We start from the raw sequence: 10,465 nt of genomic DNA, 5'->3' as shown, positions 1-10,465 counted from the left end.
TTATTTAACTTATGGAGACATACCAGTTGCAACTTTCAAACAGCAGAACAAACAAAGCAAGAAAACAGCCAGAGAGTCCACTCAAGCCTCAGCAAACACTTGAGAAAAGCAAGCAAGATTCTATAGTCTAGCCTTGGCTTTCAGCCGACTAGATACAGTTGTAGTACTAATAGTGGTAAAAGAAGAGAGCTTTTAGTGTGTGTGTGTTTTTTAACTCTATTGTTCGTGTGTTTAAAGAAAAAAGAGCAGGGTATTTATAGTTTAAAAACCAGGCAAGTAAGCAAGGCAAAGAATAATTCAGTATCAATTAGAATCAATCAGGAGAAGGGGATTCCTTTAATTAAGGAGTCCAAATTTGAACGGTAAAAGGGCAGAGTTTTATTAAGGAAAGGGGATCAAGTAACACATTGTGCATAGCATACAAATAAGGGGTAAATACATAGGGGAGGATTTGAAACACACGGTTAAATAAATAAGGCAAGGAGTAAATCAATTAGTACATAGTAAATCAGGGAATCAGAGATTCAAAATCACTAATGAACCGAGTCAGAAAATAGGGGAATCGAAAGGTTAGAGAGGGTCTTCAAATTAAACAAGGAATGAATCAATCAGGCTTACACAAGGAAGTCTGAAATCAGTCCCAAAATCAGAGGTTATTCTGAGTGGGAAATTCTACCTATAAAGAGTGCATAAGCTTTAAACATGCGAGGCTGGATTTCAATCAAAAATCAGTGAGTAGTGGACTATAGGCAAGAGGGAATATCAGAGAGCATGCAGAAGGTCAGGCAAAGATGAAACAACTTCAGGAACTCAGAAATTAGGGATTTGAAACCAAACAAGTTCAGAGATGGGAAGCAAACAAGTCACGTAACAAGTGGCCTCAAGAACTCGAATGAAACCCCCAAATTCTAGGGTTTTTACCATTAATCGAGTGTAGAGACGAAAGCAAGTAAATCAGGCAGGAATAACAATAAAATAAGTTCAGAAAACCCAAAGGAACTTAAGACCTTACACATTTCATGAAAACATAATAAAAGAACAAGATACAGTAAAAGAAATCATAGGAAATGGTAGAAGAAAGTATAGTCGAAGAAAACCACACAAGAATCACAATAGAACAAATACAGGAACAATACATGAGAGTCACAGTAGAGCAAGTAAAGCTAAAGAAACCCTAAGTCGAAGAAGATGAACGGTTTTGAAAGCAAAGTTTTGAAAGAAACTTCGAGAAATCATTTGAAAACCTTAAAATAAACATAGATCTAGAATAGATCTAGAGAAATTAGGAGAACCTCGAAAGGCTAGCGTTTCAGAAGAACCCTAGAGGCGAGAAAGGCCTGGAAAAGGTCTGATCTGAGTCGGATGAGTCAGAGATAGGATCAGGACATGCCGGAGCAAAGCCGGAGATGGCCGTGAAACTTGAATCGGCGGAGATCTGAGCGAAAACCTTCAAGGTCAGACCTCGATTCTTCAAGCAGCAAGTGTACAAGAGCACATGGAGGTGAGTACAGGTCACCCAGGGCTTGGGATGCCATGGGTTCCGGTGAAACAGGGTAGAAACCGGTGGGGAAGATTAGGGTTTTGGAGAAGGCTAGAGAGAGTTTGAGAGGACGAGGGTTTAGAGGCGGAGTATCTGATATAAGTGATTTAGGGTTAGGGTGTAAGTGGGAATTAAAAAGGAAAGAACTGATCGTGGCCGTTGATCAGAATGATCAACGGCCTGGATTAAAAGGGGAGGTCGGGCGGGTTAGATTAGTTGGGTCAGAGGCGGGCTAAATTGAAATTGGGTCATTTGATTTGGGGGTTGAAATTGGGTCGAATTGGGGTGCAATTTGGGCTGTAATTGAAATGCAACTGGGGCTAGGTTTTAAATAGCCACTTTTCCCCTTTCTATTTTATAAAAATAGTAATAATGATTTTAAAAGCAGATTAAAAATACTAGGTAGGCAAATATTATATAAATATTAATTTAAAAATATTGGAGCAAATTTTATTGTTATAAAATGCTATTAAGGCTATAAATGCAATTATGTGCAATTTAGCTTTAAAAATGCCAAATAAATTGGTAAAAATATGCAAAAATCACCTTAATTATATTTTGGTGTAAATATGAGAATGAAATAAGTTATTCATCAAAAATGATAATTTTGGGAATGATTTTGGATTTTTGTGGTATTAAAATAGGCAGTAAATTGGTTTAAAAATCACAAAAATACCAAAACTCTTGGGTGTGCTTATATATGCACATATATGCTATTTTGAAAATATTTTGGGTATAAAATACATAGGAAAAAATTGGGTATCAACAGCTGCCCCTCTTTACCCGAGGAGGATGAAAGAGTTGTCGGGTAAAGACAAGATGACCAATTTTTCTAACATGCTTGTCCAATATTGTCACTGGCTCTTCAATATAAGATATATCCTTGTCCAACTAGACTGAACTGAAATCCAACACGTGCGACGGATCGTCGTGATACCTCCGGAGCATCGCAACATGAAATACCGGGTGAACTCCTGCCAAGCTGGGAGGTAAGGCAAGCTCATAAGCAACCTCCCCAACACGCCTCAATATCTCAAAAGGGCCAATAAACCTCGGACTCAACTTCCCTTTCTTCCCAAATCTCATAACGCCCTTCATAGGCGAAACCCGAAGCAGAACCCGCTCTCCAACCATATAGGAAACATCACGAACCTTCCAGTCCGTGTAACTCTTCTGTCTGGATTGGGCTGTGCAGAGTCTATCCTGAATTGCCTTAATCTTCTCCAAAGCATCCTGAACCAAGTCTGTGCCCAATAATCTGGCCTCACCCGGCTCAAACCAACCCACCGAAGATCTACACTACCTACCATATAAAGCTTTATATGGTGCCATCTAAATGCTGGACTGATAATTGTTGTTGTAAGCAAACTCCGCCAATGGCAAGAACTGATCCCAAGACCCCCCAAACTCAATCACACATGCACGGAGCATATCCTCAAGAATTTGAATAGTGCACTTGGACTGTCCGTCCGTCTAAGGGTGAAATGTTGTACTCAACTCCACCCGAGTACCCAACTTATATTGAACGGCCTTCCAGAACCGTGATGTAAACTGAGTACCCCTATCTGAGATGATGGACACTGGAATACCATGCAAACGAACAATCTCCCGGATATAAGTCTCCACCAACCGCTCCGAAGAATAAGTAGTACACACAGGAATAAAATGCGGACTTGGTTAGCCGATCCATAATCACCCAAATAGCATCGAACTTTCTCAAAGTCTATGGAAGCCCAACTACAAAGTCCATGGTGATCCGCTCCCACTTCCATTCCGAAATCTCTATCTGTTGAAACCACCCGGTCTCTGGTACTCATACTTCACTTGCTGACAGTTGAGGCACCGAGCTACAAATCCAACTATATCCTTCTTCATCTGCCTCCACCAGTAGTGCTGCCTCAAATCCTGATACATCTTCGCGGCACCCGGATGAATAGAATACCGCGAGCTATGGGCCTTCTCCAGAATCAACTCCTGAAGCCCATTAACATTGGGTACACAAATCCGACCCTGCATCCTCAATACCCCATCATCACCAATAGTCACCTCTCTGGCATCACCGTGCTGAACTTTATCCTTGAGGACAAGCAAAAAAAGGTCATCATACTGTCGCTCCTAATAAGATCGAATAAAGACAACGGAGAAACCACGCAAGCTAGAACTCGACTGGGCTCCAAAAGATCCAATCTCACAACCTGGATGGCTAAGGCATGAACATCCATCGCTATAGGCCTCTCCGATGCTGGTAAATAAGCCAAACTCCCCAAACTCTCTGCCCGACGACTCAAAGCATCGGACACCACATTGGCCTTACCTGGGTGATACAAAATAGTGATATCATAGTCCTCTAGCAACTCTAACCACCTCCTCTGGCGCAAATTTAGATCCTTTTGCTTGAACAAGTGTTGCAAGCTCCGATGGTCAGTATAAATCTCACAAGGTACACCGTATAAGTAATGCCGCCAAATCTTCAGGGTGTGAACAATGGCCGCTAACTCAAGGTCGTGAATATGGTAGTTCTTCTCATGTATCTTCAATTGTCTGGACGCGTAGGCAATCACCCTACCGTCCTACATCAACACCGCTCTGAGGCCAACCCTTGAGGCATCACAATAGACCGTATAAGACCCCGAACCTGTAGGCAATATCAAAATTGGGGTTGTGGTCAAAGCTGTCTTGAGCTTCTGAAAGCTCGCCTCACACTCCTCCGTCCACTGGAACGGAGCACCCTTCTGGGTCAACCTGGTCATAGGGGCTACAATCAATGAAACCCCTCCACAAACAATGGTAGTAGCCCGCCAAACCATGGAAACTATGGATCTCGGTAGCTGAGGATGGTCTGGGCCAACTCTGCACGGCCTTTATCTCCTTCGGATCCACCTGAATACCCTCACTTGCCACATGGCCTAAGAATGCCACTGAATCCAATCAAAACTCACATTTTGAGAATTTAGCATATAACTTCTTCTCTCTCAAAGTCTGAAGCACAGTCCTCAGGTGCTGCTCATGACCTTCCCAACTCCGGGAATACACCAGAATATCATCAATAAAGACAATTACGAACGAGTCAAGATACGGCTGAAACACATTGTGCATCAAATGCATAAAGGCTGCTGGGGCATTGGTCAGCCCAAATGACATAACAAGGAACTCATAATGACCATACCGAGTCTTGAAAGCAGTCTTCGGGATATTTGGCTCCTGAATCTTCAACTGATGGTAATCTGAGTGCAAGTCAATCTTAGAAAATACTCGTGCGCCCTGAAGCTAGTCAAACAGATCATCAATACGAGGCAAAGGATAACGGTTCTTCACTGTAACCTTGTTTAACTAGCGATAATTAATACACATACACATAGAACCATCTTTTTTCTTCACAAACAAGACAGGAGCACCCCAAGGTGATACACTAGGACAAATAAAACCCTTATCAAGCAATTCCTATAACTGATCCTTCAATTCCTTCAACTCAGGATGAGTCATACGATATGGAGGAATAGAAATAGGCTGAGTGCCCGGTAACAGATCAATGCCAAAATCAATATCTCTATTAGGCGGCATGCCTGGGAGATCAGTTGGAAACACATCAGGAAAATCCCGTACTACTGGAACTGAATCAACTGAAAGGGTATCAATACTGACGTCTCTCACATAAGCTAAATATGCATCACACCCTTTCTCAACCATACGCTGAGCTTTAAGAAAATAAATAGCTCTACTGGGAGTGTAATCTAAAGTACCTCCCTACTCAACACGTGGTACACCTGGCATAGCCAGCGTCATGGTTTTGGCATGACAATCAGGAATAGCATAATGGGGCGACAACCAGTCCATACCCAATATAATATCAAAGTTAACCATACTAAGTAACAATAAATCGGCTCTGGTCTCAAAACCACTAAGAGCAACCACACACGACCGATAAATGCGGTCCATAATGAGAGAATCACCCACATGAATAGAAACATAAACAGGGTAACTCAAAGAATCCCGAGATACACCCAAATACGGAGCAAAATAAGAAGACACATAAGAGTAAGTAGAGCCTGGATCGAATAGAACTGATGCATCTCTGTGACAAACCAATATAATACTTGTGATGACAGAATCGGAGGCAACAGCCTCGGTACAGGAAGGAAAGGCACAGTATCTGGCCTGGCCTCCCCCTTTAGGGCAACCTCTACCTCCCCGGCCTCTACCTCTAGCTGGCTGAGCAAGTGGGGTAGCAACTGGAGCGGTAACCATAGCCTAAGAACTCTAAGGGGCACGTTATGGCTAAGAAGTCTGTAGAGGTGCACCCCTCCCAAGTCTGGGGCAATCCCTCACCATATGGCATGCGTCGCCACACTCAAAACAAGCTTTGGGAGGATGTGGTGGTTGTGACTGGCTAGGGCTAGGTCTGCTGGACTGACCTCTGAAAGCACCCCGCGCAGGAGGCGCGCTAGAAATCGGAGGTGCATAATAAGGCTCCTAAGATCTAGGAGGAGCTGGAGCACTACTAGCTGCTGGAAGAGCTGAATGAACAGGGCGACTCATATAACCCCTACCATGACGTCCTGCAGCTAGGGCACGGGCACCAGAAAAGTGGCCCGACTCTCAAGACCTCTTGGCCTCCCTCTCCTCTCTTTCCCTAGCATGCATACCCTCAATCCTTCTAGCGATACTCACCACCTGTTGATAAGAAATATCCATCTCCAACTCACGAGACATGCTAGATCTGATGCTGGGAATAAGGCCCTCAATAAACTGGCGAACCCTCTCGTGGATAGTAGAAACCAAGGCTGGCATATGTCTAGCCAAACTGGTGTAACGGATAGCATACTCTGAAACAGTCATAGCACCCTGGTGCAAATGCTCAAACTCTACACGCCATGCGTCCCTAAGGCTCTGAGGAACATACTCCCTCAGGAACAGATCTGAAAACTAAGTCCAAGTCAGTGAAGCAGCTTCATCTAGACTGTCTAGCTCATAGGTGCGCCACCACTCATAGGCGGCTCCTCGAAACTGGAAGGTAGTGAAAGAAACCTCGCTCGATCTTGAGATACCCATGGTACGGAGAATGCGGTAACACTCATCAAGAAATCCCAGAGCATCCTCCGATGCTAGACCACTAAATACAGGAGGCTTGTACTTCTTGAACCTCTCAAGCCTCAGTTGCTCGTCCTCGGAAGTCGCTGCCCTGTCCTCGGGCTGAACTGGCACTGTAGGTGGTACAGGAATAATCTCAGGGACCTGCTCAATATGCACTCTCTACTCAGAAGTGCAGGCGGCGGGAGTTTGTGCTCCTCCCCCAGCCTGAGATGTAGCTACAGCAAGGGGAAGCAACCCCGCCTGAGCCAAAGTGGTGTACATGCTCATGAACTGTGCCAAAGTCTCCTGAAGAGCTGGAGTAGCAGTAGTAGTAGGTGTGTCAGATGCCTGGACTCCGGCTGGATCTGCTGGCGGAACCTCGACGGCAGCTCATTCAAGTGCTCTGGCTGTACCACTTGCGCGTCCTCGTCCTCTACCCCGGCCCCGGCCTCTGACGGCTGTAGTAGGGGGTGTAGGTGCCTGATCATCTCGGGTAGCACATGTGCTCGCCATCTGTGAGAGAATAGAAGACAGAAGTATAGAATTGTGATTTCAAAATATCGCACGACAAGGAAATCAAATGAAGTGGAATTTTCCTAATAGTTACATAGCCTCTCGTAGATAAGTACAGACGTTCCCGTACCGATTAGTGAGACTCTAATAAACCGGCTTGTGATCCATGACTCCTATGAACTTAGAGCTCTTATACCAACTTTTCACGACCCTGATTCGCCCTCCGTGAACCATCGTAACGGCATCTAGTCTCTACGACTAGGTAAGCCAAATTTCCGAAAGAAAAACCAAAATTTGCAGAAGTAAACAATTTAAAACAGAAATAAAATAGTAACAGTGGTTAAATGTGCCACTCGGCTTACACTATGTTTAACTCTCAGTACATAAATCCAAGACCTGGAAACCCACGAATCACAAGCTAAGAAAAACACTACAAAGCACTAACTCCGGAATGTCTAACAAGAACAGAAAAATACAGAAGGGCTAAATACTAAAAGCAGGAATAGAAAGGGACTTCTTGGTCTGCGAATGCGGCAAATGTACCTCAAAGCCTCTAGATCGGTCGCCTCCCCAATGATGGTAGGCCTGAGTAGTGGTACCTGGATCTGCACATGAAAAACATGCGCAGAAGAGGCATGAGTACACCACAGCGGTACTCAGTAAGTGCCAAGCCTAACCTCGGTTGGGTAGTGACGAGGAAGGTCAGGGCCCTACTGAGGTCAAATAAAATATAAAGATCAACAATAAAGAACAGAATAGTATAAGTAAGTACCGCAGTAAAATAACACAAAATGTATAGAACAGCAATAACTATTCAGAAAAAAGGTAAACATGGAAAGAAAATACAGCTCAGCACCAATAATAACAATCGGGGATCTCCCAGGATACCGTCATGTTGTCCCATCTGTACATATCTAGTGGATCTCTCGGGATCCCGTACCGTAGTCCAACTCATAGTGCACGGGGATCTATCGAAATCCCGTTCTGTAGTCCCAAATGTAAATACCCAGTACTGGGGAAATCTACCGGGTGCATTCCCGTAGTTCCATATAACTGTGTAGGGGGATATACCGGGAATCTTACCCGTAGTCCCAAAGTAAATGTGTAGGGGGATCTACCGAAAATCTAACCCGTAGTCCCAAAGTAAACAGACAAGGGGGAGCTACCGGAATCCCACATCTGTAGTCCCAAAATAAATACACAGCAACAACAAGAAGATATACGGAAATGGCAAAATTTCATATTAAGGCAATAAGTGATTCTAGCCTAGCATGCTGCACAGAATTCAAGTAAGGCAGGTTGAATCAAATAAAGCAATTAAGTCACTTAGACATGCTTTTCTAAGCTAACAACAGGCTTAATAGTGCAAGTAATAGAAACATGAAAGGAAACATACTAGTAATTACTTAAAGAAAACTGGATTTCCAATAATTAGCACAAGTACGCACTCGTCACCTCACGTACAAGGCATTTCAATTACCAAATATATCAATCCTAAGAGGAAGGTCCATCATACAAGGTTAGACAAGTCACTTACCTCGAACCGGCTCAAAATCAATCCGAAACCACGCTCTTGCCACGAGTACTCGACTCCAAATGACCCAAATCTATTCAATTCAATTTCATAATGTAAATAACACTTCAAGTAACTGATTCTACAATTAAATTTTAAGCTAATACGCAAAATTAGGTAAAATGACCAAAACGCCCCTCGGGCCCACATCTCGGAAACGGGTAAAATTTATAGTTTCAGAATCCTCACACTCTCACGAGTCTAACCATACCAAAATTATCCAAATTCAATGTCAAATTCCCAATCAAAACTCAATTTCTTGACCTAAGAACTTTTTCGCCAATTTTCATACAAATTCCGAAATTAAAGGATCAATTCATGTTTAGGTTAATGGATTACAAGCAAAAATGAGTTAAGAATAGTTACCCAGTCGATACCTCTGAAAATCCCTCAAAATCTCGCTCAAATCCGAGCTCCCAAACTTAGGTTTTGATAAAAATGGCTAAACCCTCGATTTTGAAATCTTATATCTGCCCAAAATATTCCTTCTTCGCGAACGCGGTCAAAGCCACGCGTTTGCGAAGCACAAAATAACTTTAACCATTTTCCTTCTTCGTGAACACGTCCCCTACTCCGCGAATGCGATGCTTTGCACCGACGAACTTTTGCGAACGCGACGGGCACCACGCGAACGCGATGCACAAAACTCCACTGGGCCAATTCCTCTTCCGCAAACGCGAAGCCCAATCGCGAATGCTTAATACAACCATCCAGCCTCTTTGCGAACGTGGAGTCCCTCTCGTGAACGTGAAGACTTTCCCCCCAATCCCAACTCCTCTTCGCGAACGCGATGAAGGAAACCAGAACTGACTGCTACAATATTTTCTGCAATTTCCTAAGTTCCAAAAATGGCCCGTTGAGTATCCGAAACACACCCGAGGCCCCCGGGACCTCAACAAAACATGCCAACCAATCCTAAAACATCATTAAAACTTGTTCCAACCTTCGAAACGCTCAAAACAACATCAAAACACCTATTTTTCATCGGATTCAAGCCTAAGAATTCCAAAAACTCTAAAAATATGCTTTCGATCAAAAAGTCTATCAAACCTCGTCCGAATGACCTGAAATTTTGCATACACATCACATTCAACTCTAAGGATCTCCTCCAACCGGAATTCCATTCCGACCCTTGGATCAAAATCTCACTATCGAACCGGAAACTTCAAAAATTCAACTTTCGGCATTTCAAGCCTAAATTAGCTACGGACCTCCAAAATACTATCCGAACACGCTCCAAACCCCGAAATTACCCAACGAGGCTAACGGAACCATCAGATTTTCATTTCGAGGCCGTCTTCACATTGTTCCGACTACTGTCAATTATCCAACACTTAAGCTCTCATTTAGGGACTAAGTGTCCCAAAACTCTCCGAAACTTAAAAACGAACATCCCGGCAAATCAAAATAGCAGAAATAAACTCGGGGAAAGCAGTTAATAGGGGATCGGGGTGTTAATTCTTAATACGGTCGATCGGGTCGTCACAGTATTTGACCTCGGAATGGAGTTTTTGTGGTTCCGTTAGATCCGGATGGTAATTTTTGACTTGTACGTATGCCCGAATTTGCATTTGAATGTTTCTTGAAGTTTTTGGCTCTAATTGGCGAAGGCATACAATTTGAAGGTTTGGAAATTTATAGGTATGACCGGAAGTTGACTCGAAGTTATCGAGTTCGAATTGTTGTTACGGGAGTTGGAATAGATTCATTACATTATTTAGGACTTGTGTGCAAATTTTGAGGTGATTTCAAGTTACTTAGACGTGTTC

The sequence above is a fragment of the Nicotiana tabacum genome, chromosome 8, assembly GCF_000715075.1.
Source record: "Nicotiana tabacum cultivar K326 chromosome 8, ASM71507v2, whole genome shotgun sequence".
NCBI classification, from domain to species: domain Eukaryota; kingdom Viridiplantae; phylum Streptophyta; class Magnoliopsida; order Solanales; family Solanaceae; genus Nicotiana; species Nicotiana tabacum.
The sequence above is the reverse complement of the archived record's forward strand: the minus strand, read 5'-3'. Positions refer to the sequence as shown.